Raw genomic sequence first — 24,678 nt, 5'->3', positions numbered from 1 at the left:
TTTCACCTTGATTAATCCCATATTCTTTAATAATGATTAGACAATATCTTGACTGTGTTATTGTGTTGTTACCTTGGCAGGTTTTGGGCCTGACATGGATAAAGGTAAATTCATTTGACAGTCTTAATGAGTGATTCATTGACTTGTTATGATTTGTTAAAAATGGCAGATTCATTTGAAGAAAGTCATTACGAAAGTATAATTGAATCATTGACTCGCATGATTAATGATTAATTCAAATGATTAGTTCAAAATGGATTCATTCAGGAACTCTACACCACACTGAGATGTGTCTCTTTCTACTCCAGCTCTGTTTGGAAACATTTTTAATGGTGGAATACTGCAAAAACTTTAAATATTATACTTGGTATCACTTAGTTTCGAGGATCCCTTTAACATTTTGTTGATTTTAGGTCATAATGCAAATGGTTAGAGTAATTTGATTTTCACTTTCAACCTTTCTTATAGTCTGGAGAATATCTGTTGGTGGAGCCATATCAGCAGATGTTAAAGGTCCCATGAAATTAAATGAAAGTTGTTTAGATGTTACAGAATATTTATAAGCTAGTGTGCTTCAAAACAGTGACACAACTTGCATTCAGCAACAATTGTTTTGACATCAACTCATACTTTTCGTAAAATCTTCAGACCAATCAAATGCTTTCTAGTATCTGGCATGCCCCGCCCCTTGTAAATGTTTCTCATTTGATGCGCTTGATCTCAACCACCTTTCCCTGGCAGAGCTGTGATAAAAAATGAAACACTATTGGTTGTCTTTTAAAAAGGGGAGGAGCCACTATATGCTCCACCCTCTCTTTTTCAGTTGAGATTACCTCAAAAATGTGATAAAAAATGCACATTTCAAAGCACTTCATGAGACATTAAAGCAGATAGTCTACTCATATTTTAGTGATACATAGTTAGCAAGTAGTTGCCATGTAATTTAGTCAATTAAATATTTAAAAGTGACCATCCAAATAAAGTGAGACCAACATCTTTCTAATAGTAATTTAAGTAACACTTTAGATTAAGTAACAACTCACAAAAACAATTAAGTTACCTAAATCGGTATTTGTGTTGGATTTATGTGGGACCCAGATTTTTTAAAAGTGTAATAAGCAGATAATTGGTATATTGAGCTAAAAGTCTTAATTATTGCTTTGTTAATAAAGTAAACTGAAATAAAGTCTGATCCTAAGTTGTTCAATTGTTGAGGAAGAGGATGCAGGTACTTGACTGGCCTGCCTGCAGTCCTGACCTGTCTCCAATAGGGAATGTGTTGTGCATTTTGAAGCGACAGCAAAGACTTCATACTGTTGCCCACCTTAAGACTTGTTTGCAGGAAGAATGGAACAAATTTACACCTGAAACACTTCATCACTTGCTGTCTTCAATCCCTAAATGTATTTTAAGTGTTGTGAAAAGGAACGGCGACATTACAAAGTGGTAAATGCCAATGGAAATGCGCTGCTGTATTTGCGCTCTCTCCCAATCGCTGCTGGGGTTTTGATCTACGCAAAGCAGCAGTTTAAGGATAAACAATAATAAGTAACACATTAAACAATGTTTATTGTATTGTCCACAATAAAATACAGGTTAAAATAAATGTAGAAATCACTTCTTTCTTTCTTTTTTATTTGCGTTTTTCACACAGTCCCAACTTTTTCTAATTTGGGGTTTGTAGAAGAAGTTAATTTGATTCAACTAAAAAAAAAAAAATCGTCAGCAATAATGTTTATGCAGTGTTGTTAAAATCATCAATTGATCCATATTAGACGTCTTTGTGAGTCTTATGTTTGCAACCTGTGGATTAAAGGATAGAGTGAGCCTGCAATGAACAGCAAAGAATGAAAGAAAGATAAAGAAAACAGGACAGCAGAGCTGATTAAATAAGTTGACCGTAGTTGCAATGGAAATGCGCTGCTGTATTTGCGTTCTCTCCGAATCGCTGCTGGGGTTTTGATCTCCGCACAGCAGCAGTTTAAAGATAAAAGGCCTGGAAAGTGGAGTGCATCAAATCCAGCCTCAGGAGCATGATGGGAAACATATTTATAGATTGTTGGGAGAGGAATGATGCTGCCGGTTGCAGGCGATGGATGTGTGGGCAGGAAAGGTGCATTGTGGGATATAGTCTGACACTCTGGGTTTCACAACTGCACTGTTTGTTGTTTTGATTTCTACAGGATGGATCAGATGAGTCGCTTTTATATAGAGATGGTGTGAAAGGGGTTAAAGCATGTTGTAAGGTCTATTGAATTATTTTTATTTAGTTAGTCATGCTTTGTGCTGTGGGTTTGTATGCATGTGTGTGTGTGTATATATATATATATATATATATATATATATATATATATATATATATATATATATATATATATATATATATATATTTATATATATATATATATTCAGAAATGTAAAATTAAGTAAAGTGTGATCTTAAGTTATAAGTTTGAACTGCGTAAGAAGAGGATACAGGTACTTGACTGGCCTGTCTGCTGTCCTGACCTGTCTCCAGGTTTGTATGTATATATATATATATATATATATATATATATATATATATATATATATATATATATATATATATATATATATATATGTGTGTGTGTGTGTGTGTGTGTGTGTGTGTGTGTGTATAATGTTTATAGAATTTTTCTTAATATTTAATGTATTATTTATATAATTATTATTATTATTATTATTATTATTATTATTATTATTATTATAAAATACATTCAAATAAAAAATGAAATTAGTAGTTGCATTAATTTTTGTTATTATCATATAGCTAATAGTTTTATCTTTTTAAATTTTAAACATTAAATAAATCAGTTAATAATCTGTATTATTATCTTTTTTGTTATTTATATAAATGTAATACATTTATTTTTGTATTATTAGCTTATTAATATTGTTGCTGTTGTTGTTATGTGTAAAAATCTGACATACATGTATTGTATGTATTTATAAATATGCCACATTTATATAATGTATTAATTATCAGTATATTATTTCAATTTATATTTGAATGTTTTCATATTTATTTATTTATTCATCATGTATAAAACGTTTTTATTCTTTATGGTTTACAGTATGTGTTTTCAATTTTTCTATCATGTCTTTTTTTTTTTTTTTTAAGTCTTGGCGTCCGCAACATCCTTGTCTAATGTATGCACATTTAAATATGTATGCCAGCTCTACTAATTATAGCCAGCATATATTTTCTTTCTGCCTGCAAGACATGAAACCTCCTCAGATGAGCTGTAAAACACTAAAAACAAGATTTAGAATCGTCTGGAGAGGCCAGGAACTGATTCAACTATAATGCATAATGCTGTGGTTCAGGCCAAGAATAAAGACTAAGCTTGAATACAGTCACCTTTTTAGACTCAAGGCTGCAAGAAAATATGAGTCTAGAGTCATAAATGCAAACATACGATCCTCGAGTAGCTATGTTTATACGCATATTATGGTATCACGTCAGTTGGCTTGTGGATATTTATTGAGAGAATAGGAGATAAAAATGTCATATACATAGAAATACATTGTTTGATGGACACTTTTAGAGTTTAAGGTCTGAAATATTGTGTCTCATTGTTGATCCTTGTATATAGTAAAAAGAAATGACCGATAACATGATAACTGGTCAAATGCAAGCTCATGGAAATGACATTGTGCCATCCAATCAGATTCCAGGTTGTCCGTTTCACAAAGTATCTGGTTTTTTCAGCCTAATCTCATTGGGGAAACGTAACTATTTTAGGTTTTGTCAGTTAAGTGGCTAATTTGTACAAATTTGTACAAGTTCATTCATACAAAAATGTGCTAAGATTCATAACGCTTTACTTTTTCCACATTTTTTTATGTTACAGCCTTATTCCAAAATGAATTCAATTAATTGATTCACTCAAAGTTCAACATACAATACCCCACAATGACAATGTAAAAAAATATACATATATTTTTTTTAATTTTTGCAAATTTATTAAAAATAAAAAACCAGAAAAATTTAAAAAATACTTATAACATAAGTGTTCACAGCCTTTGTAGTAAAGCTGTAAATTGAGCTCAGGTACATTCTGTTTCCACTGATCATTCTTGCTATTTTTCAGCAGATTAATTGGAGTTCACCTGAGGTAAATTCAGTTGATTGGACATGATTTAAAAAGGCATACACCTGTTTATTTAAGGTTCCAGGGTTGACAGTGCATGTCAAAGCAAAAATCAAGCAACCAGGACTCATCCTAGAGCTGGCCGGCTATCTAATTTGAGTGATCGCGGGAGAAAGGCCTTAGTCAGGGAGGTGATCAATAACCCAATAGTCACTCTGTCTGAGCTCCAACATTCTTCTGTGAAGAGAGGAGAACCTTACAGAAGGACAACCATCTGTGCAGCAATCCAACAATCAGGCCTGAATGGTAGAGTAGCCTGACAGAAACCCCTCCCCACCTGGAATTTGCCAAAAGGCATCAAAGACCATAAGAAACCAAATTCTTTGTTCTGATGAGACTAAACTTGAACTCTTAGGAGTGAATGCCAGCGTTGTGAAAACCAGGCACCGTTAATCATCAGGCTAATACCATCCCTAAAGTGAAGCATAGTGGTGGCAGCGTCATGCTGTGGGGATGTTTTTCAGCAGCAGGAACTGGAAGACTAGTCAGGAAAGCTGCTTCAGAGTGCTTTTGACCTCAGACTGGGTTCATCTTCCTGCAGGACAATGTCCCAAAGCACACGGCCAAAATATCAATGGAGTGGCTTCACAACAACTTGGTAAATTTCCTTGAGTGGCCTAGCCAGAGCCCAGACCTAAATCCTATTGAACAAATCTGGAGAGATCTGAAAATGGCTGTACACCTTGGCTTCCCATCCAACCGGATAGAGCTTAAGAGGTTCTGCAAAGAGGAATGGGCAAAATTTCCCAGTGACAGTTGTGCCAAGCTTGTGGCATCATATTCAAAAAGACTTGTGGCTGTAATTTCTGCCAAAGGTGTATTAACAAAGTATTGAGCAAAGGCTGTAAATAGTTATGTACATGTGATTTTGTGTGTAGAATTTTGAGGAAATAAATTAATTTAATCCATTTTGGCTATAAGAATTAATAAGAATTATTATTATTATTATTATTATTATTATTATTATTATTATTATTATTATTATTGTCACTGTTATTATTATTATCACTGGTATTATTATTATTATTATTATTATTATTATTATTATTATTATTATTATTATTGTCATTATAAATGTATAAATGTATAATGTACCCTGTTAATAAACATTAATAAAATACAAGTATTGTAATAAATAACAATAAAATAAATAAATATATAAATAAATAGGATTAGCTGTGGTTTTGGTATTATTATAAACTATTCTTTTAAAATCTTTTTAAACAAATCTGTTTATAATAGCTGAAACAAATAAAAAATATATGTTTATAGAAATAATAAATGTTTTAATGGTGTCATTTAAATGTATTAATTATAATGAATTTCATAATGATGAAACTTCAGCGTCGAGCTGTTATTAACACCAAACGAAGCCTCTTCAAGGATTATTAATCTGAAGCTGAAGATCTGAAGTTTCTTAATCAGACACGGCGCTCAAGAAATGCACTCATTATAACTCCGAATGCTTATATTATGTGCATTAATGGATCCTCCATATTCACTCTCTCTCTCTTTCTCTCCATATTCTCCGTCTGTATTATATAAGTCTTCCTGAAAAGCTCACGTCACGCCTCCTCATTTTCTGGGACAGGAGGAGAAGAGCATCAGTGCAGATCAGCACTTCAGATTGAAAACACACACACACACACACACACACACACACACACACACACACACACACACACACACATACGCACATATTTGGAGCAGAGAATGTATATTTGTTTGCACATTCGTGTTGGTACTGTGTGTTTGTGTTCAGGTTCACACTCAGCTGACTGTTATTCATATTGATCAAAGAGTGTTAAATAGACAGTTGAAGACAGAAATATTAGCCTTTCTGAATTATTAGCCACATGTATATCTGTTTCCCCAATTTCTGTTTAACGGAGAGAAGATTTTGTTTTACTTATTACATAATAGTTTTAATAACTCATTTCTAATAACTGATTTATTTTATCTTTACCATGATGACAGTAAATAGTATTTTACTCGATATTTTTCATGACACTAGCATTCAAATTAAAGTTTAATCTAAAGCCTAAATTAGGTTAAAGAGGAAAGTTAGGGTCATTGGGCCAAGTCATTGTATAGCGATGGTTTGTTCTATAGACAATTGAAAACAAAAATAGCTTTAAAATGTTTTTTGAAAAGTAAAACTATTTTTATTCTAGGCAAAATAAAAGAAATAAGACTTTTTCCGGAAGAACAAATATTATTGGAAATACTGTTAAAAGTTCCTTACTCTGTTTGAAAAAAAAAAATCACAAGAGGGCTAATAATTTTGACTTTTGACTGTTTTCTGCTGCGGAAATAATAATAAAAAAAGACTGTCATTCATCCGGAGGGCTTACATTTGATTAAAATGATAGTGTCTAGACATTTTTAAAGTGATGAAAACTTACATCTTTAACTAAAATGAAAATGTGGTGATCATGTGATAGCTTGAGGAAATTGAAAAACCTCTGGTATACCAGAAATAAACTCTGCATTTAAACTAATAGTATAATAATTACGATTACTGCCACAATGCAGAACGTTCCATTTTGACATGAGTTATGATGTTGTCGTGTTTTTCTGTTTCCTGCTTTGTTCGTGTCATGATTTTTTTGGTTATTTTAGTCATGTGTCTATATCTTCATTGGTTGTCTTTGTCATGTGTCTTGTTTCCTGTTGGTTGTGTCGTGTCATGTGATCTTTAGTGTTTGTTCTTCATCATTTTAGACGCTTTTGTCCAAAGCGACTTACAATTGAGTAGGCATTCAGCGATTAAACAAGGAAAAGAACCAGTGCTAATTATACAAACATTTTATACTCAGAGAATTAAGTGCTAGAGTAAGGAGGGGGTGTTTTTTAATAGAGTTTATTTAAACATTTATTTTTACAATAAATATATAACATGCCACAGCCATATAACCCTGCAGCCCAAGACCAGTTACTCACTGAAGCTAAGCAGGGCTGAGCCTGGTTAGTACCTGGATGGGAGACCACTAGGGAACACTAGGTTGCTGTTGGAAGTGGTGTTAGTGAGGCCAGCAGGGGGCGCTCAACCTGAGGTCTATGTGAGTCCTTATGCCCCAGTAAAAGTGAAGGGGACACTACACTGTCAGTGGGTGCCGTCTTTCGGATGAGACGTTAAACCGAGGTCCTGACTCTCTGTGGTCATTAAAAATCCCATGGCACTTCTTGTGAAAGAGCAGGGGTGTAACCCAGGTGTCCTGGCCAAAGTCCCTCTATCGGCCCATACGATCATGGCCTCCCAATCATCCTCTTCCACTGAATTGGCTCTATCACTGTCTCTCCACTCTACCAATAGCTGGTGTGTGGTGAGCGCACTGGCGCCGTTGTCCTGTGGCAGCCGTCGCATCATCCAAGTGGTTGCTGCACACTGGTGGTGGTGTGGAGAGACCCCCCTTATGATTGTGAAGCGCTTTGGGTGTATGGCCATACTCAATTAATGCGCTATATAAATACCCATTAAATTACATTACATTAGATTATATATATATATATATATATATATATATATATATATATATATATATATATATATATATATATATATATATATATATATATATATATATATTGTATAAATAAATGTTTAAATAAATATATAGTTTGTTATCTAGGAGTTGTTATAAGTATATTAAATAACAAAATAAAGAAAATAAACAGCATAATATAATTTTTTAGAATTTTTATTTTATAATAGCATATGATTTTACTTGAATTTTTTTGTTTTATGATAATTGTTTACTAATATGCTTATTTTTTGTGCTGTATATTATATATTTTTATGTACAGTTTAAATTATCATCAAGCTTATTGGTTAATCAGTTTTTCTTTTTTTCTTTTTCTTAAAGCAATTAGTATAAACATGCAGTAAATATGTAAATTTGTTGTGTTTTATGTTATATAGTAGTCAACATTGGAAGTCCAACTTTCCCTAATTTATACCAAAAAGTAAACCCTTTCATGGGGTTTCCCTAATTTTAAAGTTTTATAAACGAGAATCAAACATTAGGTCAGCATAATCCTCACCATTTCCAAAAAACAGCACAGAAAAAAAAAATCGCTCTCTCCTCTTACCGAAAGCCCTAGGAGCAGAGAAACGTCTGAAACAGAGAAAAGAGCGCTGTGCTGTGTTAAGCAGCTGTTCGTCTGACTCATCTCCTCTATTGACGAAAAAAGAAGCTGTCTAGCCGGCCATTATGAAAGAGACCAAGCGGGGATAACCAGTGTTAATATTTATTATATTCATCTATTATTCCAAAGCGTGTGAAGTTAGTCAATGGAAAACACACTCGGCCTCCAGTTTCATCCGTTTCAAGGCTTTGTTTTTCCTTCAGTTCCCATTTGGAACGGAACACCATCCAAGTGGTTTGTAATTGTAACGCGGCTCTTCTTCTTCTTCTTGTCTTTTTTTTGTGCGCAGGGCGAAGCCAGCGAGCGAAACTGAGCGTGAAGATGTCCAGAAACTGCTGGCACTGTGGAGGACTTGGCAGGTGAGCGCACAGGAACAGGTTGTGAGGAACAGGCTTTGGCTGATTTGAGATCAGGCACCGTTCCCTGTCTGAGAACAGATCTTATGTGGCGTGCAGAAGCTGATTCAGGAGCTGTCTCGTTGGAGAGGAAGACGGATGAGATCAGACATGATTTATTTACTGTTACAATCCATCAGACCTTTATATTTTTCTTCCTTTTCACATTTATTTTATTTATTTCTGGAAGTGGGATATTTGATCATGTTCAGATGTGTCTGGAATGGAGATAGTTTAGGGGGTGGGGCTTCTGATACTACAGAATTTGATTGGTCGGTAGCTCTAATGAAAAAAAGTAAGTGCTGAGGGATGTCATCAGATTCACTGAGTAATTAAATTATATATTTTAGTATATTTAGTTTTGTTTTTATTCCAAGAAGTGGGATATTTAACCACATTTAACTGTGTCTGGAATCCAGATAATTTAGGAGGTGGGGCTTCTGATATAAGAAAGCATTTGATTAGTGGGAAGCTCTGATGAAATGCTGATGTCATCAGATTCACTGATCCGGGTTGGCAGAATGAATTTTATAAATGTATTTTATTATCGTAATTATATATTTTATAGTTTTGGAGTGGGGCTTCTGATACTTGATTGGTCGGAAGCACTATTGAAAAGCTGAAGTAGTGAGTTTTGTGATCAGACTCACTGAACCATGGTGGCCGAATAATTTTTATTTTTTATTTTTTATTTTATTTTATTTTATTTTATTTTATTTTATTTTATTTTATTTTATTTTATTTTATTTCATTTCATTTCATTTCATTTCATTTCATTTCATTTCATTTCATTTCATTTCATTTTATTTCCAAGAAGTAGGATTTTTCACTACATTTAACTGTCTGTAATGCAGATAGTTTAATAGGCGGGGCTTCTGATACTAGAGAGCTGTCGATTGGTCAAAAGCTCTAATGAAAAGCTGAAGTAGTGAGTTTTGTCATCAGATTCACTGTTCCATGCTGGCCGAATATTTAAAAGTATATGTTTTTAATTTATTTTATTTTATTTTATTCTATTTTATTTTATTTTATTTTGTTCATTCATTTTCTTTTCAGCTTAGTCCCTTTATTAATCAGGGGTCGCCACAGCGAAATTAACCATCAACTTATCCAGCTTATGTTTTACGCAGTGGATGCCCTTCCAACTGCAACCCATCTCTGGGAAACATCCATACACACTCATTCACACACACACTACGGACAGTTTTAGCCTACCCAATTCACCTGTCCCGCATGTGTTTGCACTGTGGGGGAAACTGGAGCACCTTGATGGAAACCCATACGAACACAGGGATAGGCACATGCACACATAGGGCTCAACCTGTGCAGTGCACCTGCCCTTTTTAGTCTTGGATAGAAAATGCCCTTCCAAAATGATCCGAAGTGCCCAAGTTTGCATGTTGTGTATTTTTTATAGTGTTTGGTGCGGGGCTTTTGATACTAGAGCTCATTTGATTGGTTGGAAGATCTGACGAGAAACTTAAAGTTCAAATTAGGGTTTTTTATTTATTCTTGTATATATTTTTGTCTTTATTATTATCTTTAAATGTGTATCACAACATTATATTTTGTGTGTAAATTTTTTTGGAGTGAAGCTTGCGTTACTAGAAAGCATTGTATTGGTGAGAAGTTCTGATAAAAAGCTGAGTGATGTCAGCAGATTTACTATTCCCCATGGGTGGAATTGAGAGACTGTGTGTTTTAAATGTGCATGTCTTTTATAGTGTATGGGGCGGGGCTTTTTATTAGAGAGCACATGATTGGTTTGAAAATCTGATGAGAACCTAAAATCCATAAAAACCATTGATGCCTTTAGGAAGAAACTAAAGACTTTTGAGTACCTTTATCTTTTAAATAGTATCTAGCTATTTTGGAGTATATTCATTAAGCTTAAACCTAACATATTAAGTTTAGTTTAAAAAAAAAAAAAAACTATTGCCAAACTTTTATTATGTTGCTTTAAATAACACTCCGTATTTAGACAGGCCTTTTAAAGCCTTGCTTCATAAAAATTTGATTTAAAAAAAAAAAAAAATGTTTAGTTCTCCACCCAACCTCGTTCTTGTTTAACCAGTCGTGTGCTGAAAATCCCCGAAAACAGACTCGTTATGACTGTAGTTTATTAAAATGTGTCATTTTCACCGCCATCATTTCTGAACGTAATCAGCAGTGAAATTGCTTGTATGATGTGGAATTGTTTTTGTGAAATATTTATGCAGATTTTCAGATGCAATCGTTTGTGGGGCTTGCAGAACAGCAAATCAACAGGATGTGGGGGAAGAAGAAAAGTTTGGAAATAATTTTGAAAACACGCTCAGCTAAAGTGTTGAGATTTCTTGTAATGGCACGTTTACTATTGCAGCTTTGCAGCAATAACACATATTATCCTTCAGACGTATGTATGTATATGTATATTGTCAGAAATTATATGGACAATATTATATGTTATATATTTCTTTAAAAATTTTGATGACAATATATATTTAGTTTAGAGTCAGTACTTGATTGATATAATTATTGAATGAATGATAAAGCAGATAATTAAAAAAATATATCAATGCACTAAACACATTTTAAATGTTAGAACATTTTGTACAAATATTATTATTATTATTATCATTATTATTATTATTATTATTATATTGAGTCAGTCAATTAGTGTAATGATTTGTCAGATTACATGTCAGTATAACTGCCAGCAAATTCATTTAATTTTGACTTTCACTGTCATTTGTAAAATTTTATAGTGACCAAAAACTATTTTTACAGGATATTAGTATCTCAGAATAAAATAAAATAAAATAAAATAAAATAAAATAAAACCAACAAAAGCAAAAACACTATATAGTAATTTATAAATAATTAAAACCAAATATCAGAATTTAACAATACTATACTTTTCCTTTATATATATATATATATATATATATATATATATATATATATATATATATATATATATATATATATATATATATATATATATATAAACTAAAAAACTAATGGACGACCATCTAAAGCTTCTAGCATAAACACAGCTAAAATAAATAAATAAATAATAATAGTTTTTTCCATGATAGTAATAAACAAAAAAAATAAAAATATAAATGATATATATTTATAGAGAATAAAATAAAGCACCAATTAATTTAAGCAAAAAAAGCAACAAATTAATTCAAATATAATATTTTTTATATTAAAAACTATTTAAAAAATAATAAATAGTACATGTCCATCCAAAGCTTCTAGCAATTATTACTATTATAATAATGCATGTCCATGCAAAGCTAGCCTAAGCACACCGAAAAAAAAAAATAATAAATTTAATTTAAAAAAATTATAATAATGCATGTCCTTCCAAAACTTCTAGTGTGAGCACAGCTGAAAAAGCACAATTTAATTATATTTTAAAAAATAATAATAATAGTACATGTCCATGCAAAAGCTAGCAAAAAAAAATTAAATGTATAAAATATTTTCAAAAAATAAATAACGCATGTTTATCCAAAGCTTCTAGCGTGAGCATGTCTAGAAAAAAAATGGTAATAGTAAAAAAAAATTAAAAAAAAAAAAAAAAAAATATATATATATATATATATATATATATATATATATATATATATATATATATATATATATATATATATATATATATACTTTTTTTTTTTTCTTCAAGTATAACTTATACTTTTCCATCAAAAGCTTCACTCGAAACAGTAATTCTGTCAGTAAAATTAGGCTTAATCAAATGTTAACCTGCACATGAGTCAAGATGGTGTTTCTGAAGTCGGCAGCATCGTGTTTGATGCTCTACATGTTTTGGGCCTTTAATCGCTGCTGTGTTTAATTGAACAAAGCGACAGAAAAGGCTGAGACAACTAAAGCGAGGGAGCAGTTGCTTTCCAATGTCACCATCTGTTATTTATACAGTTACCGCCTCCTACGGGAGACAGCGAAAGGCCACATATTGCAGGAAAAAACACAAATCTATCACTTCAACTCATTATCTTTTTAATCAGCTGACCCAGGCTCCCTTCTCAGGGGAACGACACAGCCGGGGTACGTTTAGGACAGAGCCATAATTCACCCCCATCCTGAGAAAAAAAAAAAACACTAAACATTGCAGAACACTGAATATGAGTGTGAATAATGTTGAAGGAATGAGACATAGAAAACAAGACCGAATTGATAATGTAATGTAGGTTTTATTGCGCATACTTTACATCAATCAAAAGAGTCAGAATTATTAGCTCTCCTGAATTACTAGCCCCCCTTGATATTTTCCCCCAGTTTCTGTTTAATGGAAAAAAACATTTTCCAACACATTTCTAAACATATAACGAATTTTCTTTTTTTATTTATTTTTTAATCTTTGTTATGATGACCGTGCTAAATATTTTACCTGATATTTTTCAAGATACTACAGTGCTTCCCCCAGGTTTGAAATATACTTGCGTTGGTAGCCGAATTGAGACACACCTTTTACCCACAGCACATAGCCTACATAACTATATGCAACAAATAAAACATAAGTTAACACTACTCTCATTATTTCCTGTTTAAACTTTTCTTTTTAATAGGTTAAAGTAAAAAAAAAAAAAAAAACTGTTTCTTTTATGCCATTCAGGGGCCTACTGCACCTACTGACAAGTGAAATCTGCTTCTCTCTCTCTCTCATTTAAGTTCAGGTTGCCTTATAGGCATTACATTTTGAACAGTATAGCCAAAGCATTTCAAATGTATAAAATATTTAATATATCGACATCATCAAATTAATAAAACTAAACGGCAGAGCAAAAGAATAAAACACACTCAAAAATAAAACTTGTAGATTAATTAAATGAGACAAATGAGCCGATTACCCATTTCCAATGGTGTGTCAATATTCTGCAGGCAATTTAGATGTGATTTCGTTCTCCCCGGGTGTATAGTAAAGTTTTTCTGAGTCATTTAGGTTGAAGAATTATTTATTGTTTATTTCGATCTTGAGGCTGTGCGCATAAAATACACGACAGCTTAGAAAATGAAAGCAAAACCAAATCCTGGACATTATAGATTTAGAAACCCCGGCCACACACAACTAAGTGCGGGTCTCTGTGGGTCTGCAGAGGACGTGAGATTGTCTGGGACTATCTGAGCAGTATGAAACGGGTAAACGGGTAAACATTGGAAAGATTTTCCAATGGTTAATTGCTAGCGGAGGTTTGGTTGTATTGGGCGGATACAAAAGAAGTGTAAAAGGATGATGATAATAACAGTAAAAAAATGTGTCACTAAATACTTGGACGGTCATTAATATACCTAGGCGGCCCACCCAAGTAAAGTCTAATTGTGGGAAGCACTGTACTATTCAGTCTAAAGTGACATTTAAAGGCTTAACTAGGTTAATTATGCAAGTTAGGATAAGTCATTTTACATCAATGGTTTGTTCTGTAGACAATAAAAATATATTTAATGTTTAAGAGGGCTAATAATATTGACCTTAAAAAGAAAAGTCAAAAATTTAAACCTGCTTTTATTATAGCCAAAATCAAACAAATAAGGTTTTCTTCAAAAAAAAAAAAAAGTATAGAAAATACTGTGAAAAATTCCTTGCTCTGTTAAACATCATTTGGGAAATATTTGAAAAAGAAAAAAAAAAATCACAGGAGGGTGAATAATTTCAACACAGGCTCATTATGAAACCGTACCCCTATATACATTTCTGTAGAGTGCGAATTATGTAGCCAGAGCTACGTATAGCTTCATTTAGTCTTTAAAATGAGCGATACGAGACAATATGAAGCTGCTAATTGCTTCTGTTTCTTTTTGCGCCACCAGCTGGTGGCAAATCATACTAAAGTTTACTATTTTAGGTCCGTTAGGATTACCTAAATGATTTACATTTGCTAAATGCCATAATAAAGGGAATTTTTTTTTTTTTAGCTTTGGTTTTTAAAATGTATAACTTTGGTCAAATGTTTTGGGTATCCTTCCACAAGCTTCTCACAATAGTTTGAAGTTAATGTTGGCCCATTCCTCCTGACAGAATTGGTGTAACTGAGTCAGATTTGTTGGCTGTCTTGCTCATTCAAGCTTTATCAACTCTGCCCACAAATTTTCTACAGGATTGAAATCAGGGCTTTGTGATGGCCACTCCAAAACATTCACTCTGTAGTCCTTAAAGCACATTTAAACTAATTTGGCAGTATGCTTTTGGTCATGGTCTGTTTGAAAGATCCATTTGTGGCCAAGTTTAAATTTTTCTGGCTGATGTCTTGAAATGTTGCTTCAGTATTTCTACATAATGTTCTTTCTTCATGATGCCATCTATGCTGTGAAGTGGACCAGTCCCTCCTGCAGCAAAACAGCCCCACAACATGATGCTGCCACCCCCATACTTCACAGTTGGGATGGTGTTCCTAGGCTTGTAAGCTTTTTCCCCTTTGTCCTCCAAATGTAACACTGCTCATTATGGCCTCACTGTTCAATCTTATTTCTATCAGACCACAGGATATGTCTCCAAAATATTATTCTTTTTTCCCCAGTGTAATTTAGCAAATTGTAATCTGCCTTTTATGTTGTTGTTGTTGTTGATTCTGGCTTGTTGACTTTCCCATGTTGTCACACAAGGAAGCAGTGTGTTTGAGGTTTTGCTTAAATACTATTCTACAGTTGTGCCTCCAATTAACTCAAATGTTGTCAAATAGCCAATCAGAAACTTCCAAAACCATGACACCATCATCTGAGCTTTTTCAGAAGCATGATAATCTTATTGAATGTAAACTTGACTTTCAAGAAAAGTTATAACAATTTCTCAAATAATATCTCTTTCATTATTCTGCTATTAAGCATAACAGAAACAAATTTGATAATCCTAAATGACCTAAAAGAGAAAACGTTGAGTCACATTAACATCTGACTTTTTTGTTGTTGTTCATTCTTCAAGTTAGTAAATACATGAATCAACATGAACTAATAGACCCTTAATATAAAGTGAGACCAATTTTCCTCAGATTTTTGTTTAATAGTCCCTTTTAAACCCCATATTACTGTAACCTCCATTCACTTTTACTTTATGAAAAAGCACTTAAGAAATTTCGAAAAATTTTATTTTTGTCATCGACTGAAAGAAGAATTCTGTCATCATTTACTCAGAAAGCTAAAGTTTGGATAACATTATTATTCTACAAACCTTAGCCGTTAAAGGACTGTTGTACTGAAAAAGAAGCTGATTTCAGATCAGAGAAGAAAGCAGAGGATGTTAGGTTTAATGCGGGGGACACGGTGTGCATGTGTGCCCGCACCTGCAGCTAAATTATCTGTTTTAATTCAACAAATGTAGTGTAACATGAGAATGTCTTGTTTCTGAGCCCCTGCGGGGATTTTTTGTCTGCCTTCTGAATCTCCTGCTACTGTTTTTTTTTTTTCAGAGCTAGAGTACATTTACAGACCTCTTTCATCTGATGCTGTGGAAAAGATATGATACTTTCAGATGTAGCATGTTTTTCCTTGGCCTTAATGTTTTAAAATCATTTCACTGTTATTGTTGCAGTGCTTTGCACAAAGAGCACGCTTTTATTCTGGCTTTATTTATTTCCTCTGTGAAAGGACGGAGATAATTCTGACTCACTGTTGAAGCTGGCGAATTTTCATGTATTTATGTAAACAGCAATGTTTTAATCCTCTGACTCTTAAGCATTTCACTATTGCTTAGTGAAGTAGTTTAGTAATACATAGATGTCAATATAACTAAATATATTATTATATAAATAAAATATATATTATATTATATTATACTTTATTATTTTATTTTGTATATTATATTATATTATATTATATTATATTATATTATAATATATTATATTATATTATATTATATTATATTATATTATATTTTTATATTACATTATATTTTATTATATTATATTATATTATATTATATTATATTATATTATATTATATTATATTATATTATATTATATTATATTATATTATATTTGTTATATTATATTATATTATATTTATTATTTAATTTTATATTTTATTATTTTATATTTTATTACATTATATTATACTATATATTATATTATATTATATTATATTATATTACATTATTGTATTATATTATATTATTTTTATTATTTAATTTTCATAATATATTTTATACTATATTACATTATATTATATTGTTATTTTATATTTTATTATATTGTATTATATTATATTATATTTTATTTTTATATTATATTACATTATATTGTATTATATTATATTATACTATATTATATTTTATTATTTTATTTTGTATTATATTATCTTATTTTGTATTATATTATATTATATTATATTATATTATATTATATTATATTATATTATATTATATTATATTATATTATATTACATTATATTTTTTCTATTATATTATATTGGTTTTATTATTTAATTTTATATTTTATAAATTTTATATAATTTTACTGTTCAGGCTAGTTTGTGCAGTGTACAGCTGTATGGTGTGATTCTCCACCAGACGTGGTTAATCCTGCGAGTCGCATGTTGGCGACAGTCCGTGTTTTTGGTGCCGAACAGACGCAGCTGTGAAAGGTTCATTGGTTGTGAACGCACAGATGCCTTCAGCAGAGGTCAAACTTCAGCAGACATCAAGACTAACTCCAAAACATGAGCTTCTTCCTGAATCTCAAACATGCTGTATTACCAGCACACTGAAGGGTTTGAACTAATGCTGTCAAGTCAAATCGAAGATAAAAGTTTGTATTTACATAATATATAGATGTATGCTGTCTATATTTATGTACACAGTCAACTTTATCAAATGAAATGAGTGTAACTCAAAATTTACTGAAAGTTAAATCTACTAATTTGAAAAGAGCTCAGTGTTTTCAACGCAGTGTTGAAGGTAATCAGTTAATTAAATACTTCATTACTTCAGCTTAAATGGAGTAAGTTCACAGTACTCATATAGATTAGGTTTGTTGCAATCAGTTTCCTCAAACGGTTTGAGTTGCCCTAACTTATTGGGTTTCACTGTGCTCAAATGGCTTTTTTTACTCAAATGGATTAAGCTCACAGTACTCATTAGGATTCATTTTTTAACCTAAATGGTTTGTTGCAATCGGTTTCCTCAAACAGTTTGAGTTATGAACTTTTATTTTGTATGCAATTAATTTGACTGCACTAGTTTGAACACCCATAATATACTCTGTAGACTGTTATTGTTGTAAGAGCAAATCTCCTCAGCAGTGCCTGATTTCATTATGTGATTATTGTTTTAATTATTATTATATTATGGCTGATGTTGTGAAGCAGGCTCGCAACAATTACAGTAATTTAAACCATAAACCATGTTTATAGTCATGTTTAAATACATATGCAATGAATATTTAACCACTAATTAAAATAATGTACATTGAAGGCAAATTATTAGCTCTCCTGTGGAATATTAAAGCATTTATTATTAATTATTGAAAAAGACAAAGATATTTGAGCATATAACAGAGCAAGGACATTTTGTGACATTATTTCCTATTATATATATATATATATATATATATATATATATATATATATATATATATATATATATATATATATATATATATAAATAAATATATATATATATATATATATATATATATATATATATATATATATATTATTATTATTATTGTTAATAATAATAATAGTAATAATAATAATAATGATTTTGATAATTATTATTATTATTATCAATATTATTATAATTTTTAAATCATTATATTTTTAAATAAAACACTAGCCCTAAAAATTATTGCAGACTTTCTGAACTCATAGAAATAATAAAAATTGTAGTTTAAATCATTAAATCAGTTGTCTTTTTATTTCAGTCTAAATAAGCTTAAAAAAAATTTTTCCTATAGCCATTTAATGATCAAACCAATTTTTCAACTAATATATATATTTTTTTCATGATTTTGCTGATCTAAATTTCACAACCTGAATTCGACAAACTGAACGAAAAGCAAAAAACGCTGAAATGCAACGTAAGGCAGGTCATTGTGTATGTGAGATCAGATGTGTTTGTGGAGCAGATCGATGCACATCTGTGTGTCCGACACACTTCTGGCTAATTACAGTCGTACATCAGCTGCGTCTGCACTGATAACCTCACGTCTGCATGCATCTGCCCTAATGATTTCTTGTCATGGCCGCTGTTTCTGATGGGGTGTATTTGTGGATCCCCATGTGGAATAGTTTTGGAAATAAAGTCAGTGTCCATCTTGACTTCACGTCTCTAGAGTGGATATTGGAAGAATATTGTGAATATGATTTTTAAAGGCAACTACCATTATACTGAATATATAATAATAATAATAATAATAATAATAATAATAATAATAATAATAATGCTATTAATATTATTATTGTTATTATTATTATTATTATTATTATTATTATTATTATTATTATTATTATTATATTGTTATTGCTTAATTGTTATTATTATTATTATTATTATTGCTATTGTTATTATTATTATTATTATTATTATTATTATTATTATTATTATTATTATAATATACATTTATTTTTAATAATTCTAATGGTAATAAACAGCGTAATTTTATAAAAAATAATAATTGTTTAAGAATTATTAAATATTTTTATGTACATTTGACTTTTTTATAAATATACTTTTTCTAAATGTCTTATATTTTGTAAATTATATTAGAAAAAACTTTATATCAATTTATTAATATAAACATTTTTATAATATAAACATTTATATAACATTTTTGAAAATAATATTATATATAAATGATACAATATTATAATCACATTTAAGACAACACATATAGAAAATAAGTTACATGAAAATGAGTCAATTTAGCCACTTTTGCTGTCCTAATATTTCCTAGGAAAACAAAACCATCCACAACTGAAAATAAATGTAAAATGGCAACATCCTGCCGCTGGTTCAGGTGGTGAGCTCTGGATCTGCGAGGCGAGGCAGATTTTGCATGGCTCATTTGTCTGGAGAAAGAGTTGCCTCCGGCCAGGCCTCGCACCCCCCAACCACCGGCCCGTGGAGATCATTTACACTCTATAGTTTAGTGAAGGAGCTGCTCAGTCATTCAGGGTGAAACGCACACACTGCACTTTTAAACGCAGCTCAGAGGATCAGACGCCATTCATACAACAACACATCAACAAATGAGACACTGAACAATTTAATTATGAGCTATTTATGTAGAATTATTTCTGTTTATTACATGTGCACATGTTTTGCACTATTCTGTAAATACACTACTGGTCAAATGTTTGGATTATGTTATTTGCTACAGTAGTAGGATAAAAAAAACAATAGTAATAAAAATAAATTAAATAATAATTATGTGTATGTATATATATATATATATATATATATATATATATATATATATATATATATATATATATATATATATATATATATATATATATATTTGCTATTAATTTATAAACAAATAAATAAAAAGATAACTATATGATGACATATAATACTATAAATATATAAATATAATTAATTATATGTAATATTTTTATTCTAAGTCAAATGCAATTTTTGATTTAGATAAACATGCAATAAATATATTTTATCTGAGTATACTGTATAAATATATATATATATATATATATATATATATATATATATATATTGCATTAGAAAAATGAAAAATGTTTTTCTATTTACACTCTAAAAAATGCTATGTTGTTGTAACCCATCTTTGTGTCAAATATGGACCCAAAACCCAAACTTGGGTTATTTTTTCTCTATTAAAGTTAAATGACCCTTTTTAGCCTATAAGTCCTAATTTGACCCACCATTGGATTAAAACAACGCATCAGTTTTTAGAGTGTATTTTAAATAGGTTTTGTTTATGTCAAATTTCACAATATTTTTTAATATTATATAAATAATTAAACCACACTGAGCTGAACTAAACTGAAAACTGAACTGACACATTTTCAATTTACTATTAGTTCTATGTTAAGCTGCTTTGACACACTCTACATTGTAAAAGCGCTATAGAAATAAAGATGAATTGAATTAATAAAATATTTTCCAATGCAATTCTATCTCTAACCTTAACCCTAATGTAGATGTGTTTTTTTGTTGGCTATTTATGTATTGTATTGAAAGATACATGTAAAAATTGGTTAGTGCTTTATGCCAATGCTTCTCAAAGTGGGGGTCGGGACCCCCCGAGGGGTCGCGGGACAATGAAGGGGGGTCGCCTGGTGATTTCCAAAAATCTATTTATTTTTATTAAACCATAAGAATTACCATATTTTATCCATAACCTACTGAAGAGAAAAAAAATATTCGTTTATACCATATAGTTACTATGGTAGCTTATAGTTACTACTTCTATTGGATTGCAACCCCTGGGGTAATTACATTATATTAAAGACACAGCAATAGTGTCAGATGCAGCAGATTTCATAACAACTTGTAAAACTTTGTTGCCCATTTACAGCTCTCATACATTAAAAAAATTAAAAGAAGAATAGACTTGGGTCCATTGGTGTGTGTGCTCCATTGCATGCAAGGTTTCTGTGTTTATAACCACCTCAGAATATATTGGGGGTCGCGACTCACTTGCATTGTCATTTTGGGGGTCGCGGCCTGAAAAGTTTGGGAACCCCTGCTTTATGCAAATAGTCCTATGTAGTTTTCAGATGCAGTTCTATCTCTCTGCTTCTCTCTCTGTGTCTCTCTCTCTCTCTCTCACTCCTACAGTACTTTCTTGCTCCAACAAGCACAGAAATTCATCGCCAAAATATCCTTCAGCCATTTCAGCTTTGAAAAGTGCTGACAGTATTGTCTTTTGAGCAAAATCCCTCAGCCTCCGACAGCAAAGGCCGTGTGGCGTATCTGTTTATGTATTTCAATCAGCAGTCATTGGTTCGTTGCACTCGACAACATACTTTCGCCAAAAATAAAGCGGGAGGAAAAAAACACTGGGGTTTTCAGATATGAATGGAAATGGATAAATTGCCACAGGAATGCAGAGTTTTTGTCCGTTTGTGGGATTGGCAGAGAGAAAATTGGTTCTCTTATTGACGTTTTAATCAAGTCCTAGTGAAGAGATGCTTTCAGGGCGTCTTATTGTGAAGGCATTTACAATGCAACACTCTAGTGGCGATGAATCCGAATACATTTGAATAGAAAAATCCAGAATCGTCTCAATTAAGGAAGTGTAATTCGGTCTGAGCCTAGCAAGACGTAGCAGTGAAGGCTTTCTATTCATAGAGCTGACATGTGTTAAGCTAGATGTCTGCTTTAAATTATATATCAGATTCATGTGGAGTTGCTGTTTGGCGTCAACAAAGTGATGTTGGCAAAGCACAAATGTCCTTTGACACCACAACGAGAGTCAAAAAAAAAAGCCTTTGGTGTTGATTGAGATGATTTTGTTCACAATTTGTCTCCATCATGCGTTTGCGGTGGAGGCACCTCCTTGCAGAGGGTTGGCATGGCAACCAAGGACAGGAAGTAAATCAGTGCCAGCTTAAAACCTGGAGGCCAAGGAGACGTGGAGCAGAAAGTTTTCTGGAATACATCAGGGGTGGGGTATTCGCGGAGAGGCTAATTAGAAGATAGGCCTCATTTGCATAAACTGTGTAGTTTTTTTGAAAGGAGTTCTGGGATGCAGAATACGCCAGATGGCCACTTGTTACTTTGGAAGTGCCTATTCTGTTGCAGAATTGTGATGCTTCAATTTAACTCGTCCAGAATAGAAAATGGAAACTTAATTAAATTAGCAGGATCTTATTTAGAGATCGAGGCAAAAATGGTCATGTTATGTGTGGATTTGGTGAGGTTGTCTTCAGGGGGTCATTGAGTATAGATGAACTCCGAGTTGATGTGGGTCAATGACATTTGTTGGTACTGCATAAACATTTGGTCAGAAAGCATAGCCTCAAATCCATCTCATTCATGGAAAACATTTAAAGTGATCTTAATGATAACATTCCTCTATATGTTCACCATAGTTGTGATGTTAACTCCACTGTTGGATTAAGCTTAAAACTATTTTAGAACTATTTCATCACAGTTATTTCAGTGAATGGACCTTAACTAAATTTATTGAAGCAGTCATTTTGATCATTTTTACATTTTGTAATTTAAAATCCCCATAAAAACTAACCATATGATTTTGTTACAACATAGAATCATTCTAAAAATGTAGCCCTATATACGTTTCTGGAGAATGCGAATTATAGAGCCAAAGGGTGCTTTCACATCTGTAGTTCGCTTCATTTGGTCCGGACCAAGGACAATAAATGATGCATTGTTGCATTTTCTGCCGTGTTTGGGTCGTTTTCACACCACACTGCTGGCTTTGGTACGAACCAATTGAAAAGAACCAAAATGCAGTCATCTGACAATGTCCACATCACTTATTGGCCAGATGCTGTTGAACATAGTTCTTAAACTGCTTATCGATTGGTCAGAATTCATGTGTGGGAAAATGTCAATAAACTCCCGCAAGTAAACAAACCGGCAGACACAAAATGTCACTTTTTACTAAGGAGGGATGCACTGACTGATTGTATCCCTGCTTTAGACAAACTATACATTTTGAGAATGAAGCGCGGCCGCGGCTTGATAACAATGTTTTAATGCATCGCACGTCACTTCAGGAGGAGGCGTGAATTAATTTAGCTAATCTGCGACATGCTTCTCTTGCGGGAATACTACAGACGATCCATCAGGTAATGTTTTTCCCTCTCTCTCTCTCTCTCTCTCTCTCTCTCTCTCTCTCTCTCTCTGTTGGTAAAGTGCTGTCAACAAATATTTTTCCTCCATACCCCATAATGCACAGCGCATCGACCTACGGCAGCTGGATTAGTCCAAAAGGCGCAGTACAATTTGCGGTTGGGTCTGTTTTAGTTCCGATTATATTCTCACCACAAACGAACCGCTCCAAGGTTTGTTTGAAAGCATACAGAGACTACCTCTTCAAGCAGGTCTCGGTATGCTTTTTTGGTTCGCTTTTGGTGCGCACTCGAGTACGATTGCTGCATTCACACCTGCCCAAACGAACCGCACCAAGAGGGAAATTGAATTCTAGTGCGAATCAACCGTACTTATTAAGGCAGGTGTAAAAGCAGCCTAAGCTACATATGGCTGCTACGCTACGGGGCGGTATGATGCCTTTCCTTTTCTCGCTAACCAGCTCACCACTTACCTGCATGTGGACAGTTTGTTCAGTTTGTCCAGTTAGCTTGACACGTACATCAGTGGACTTGACATGCAGAGTGGAGTAAACAGCGATGATGGGTTTTGAGTCCGGTGAAGAACGTTCCAGAAAGAGGGTAAGACAATAGGTGCTTTTCAAAATACTATTGGTTGGGTTTAGGGAAGGGGGAGGGTGGGGTTATCGGTCGGTTGGTCAGTCAGTGAGTTAGTCAACAGCGGCCTCTGGTGGATTTGCATGAGAAGAGCAGGCATGAATGGCACTCGTGGGAAGTATTTGAGATCTTAAAAAACGTGCACAGCGGCCTCTGGCAGAAAAACTGGAGAAAAAAAAAACATAGCTCCTGAAACATATTTTGCTCTCTGCAGAAATGCATATAGCGGTATGTAATCAGAATGAGCCTGGGTTGTTTTGTTAGCTCACATTGCTAGTTTTGTGGTAAACAAGTCGTCAGTCCATCTCATTAAGAAATCTGAGAATGCACTTCCTGTTTTGTTTTTTGTTTTTTTAGTTAAGTTGTCAGATTATGTATATCTATAGGTATTAGGTGTGACTAACATATTTAACCATGCTGCTCTATTTTTTGACAACAAACAGAAATGGTGAGGAGGAGGTGCCTGTTAGGTTGTAATAACTCTCCTCAAACCCTTTTCCTGATCTCTCTGAATGAAATAGGAAAGGAAAAACAAGCCACTCCCACTGTTTTGTCATGTTATATTCCATTTCTCATGGAAA

The 24,678-nt window shown here is 32.3% G+C and overlaps 1 protein-coding gene across 14 annotated transcripts in view; it reads left to right on the top strand.

The window, feature by feature from the left end:
• Positions 1-24,678, top strand: part of lrrc4ca (leucine rich repeat containing 4C, genome duplicate a) — a 431,094-nt gene that overhangs the window by 390,456 nt on the left and 15,960 nt on the right. For all 14 annotated transcript variants that reach the window (XM_087310801.1, XM_087310798.2, XM_087310803.2 and 11 more), the window contains 1 exon segment: positions 8,614-8,683. The gene's annotated coding sequence lies outside the window, so the exon portion shown is untranslated.

The sequence above is a fragment of the Danio rerio genome, chromosome 25 (assembly GCF_052040795.2).
Source record: "Danio rerio strain M-AB ecotype USA chromosome 25, GRCz13ab, whole genome shotgun sequence".
Taxonomy (NCBI): Eukaryota; Metazoa; Chordata; class Actinopteri; order Cypriniformes; family Danionidae; genus Danio; species Danio rerio.
Note: the sequence above shows the minus strand (reverse complement) of the source record. Positions and strands in the feature narration are given on the sequence as shown.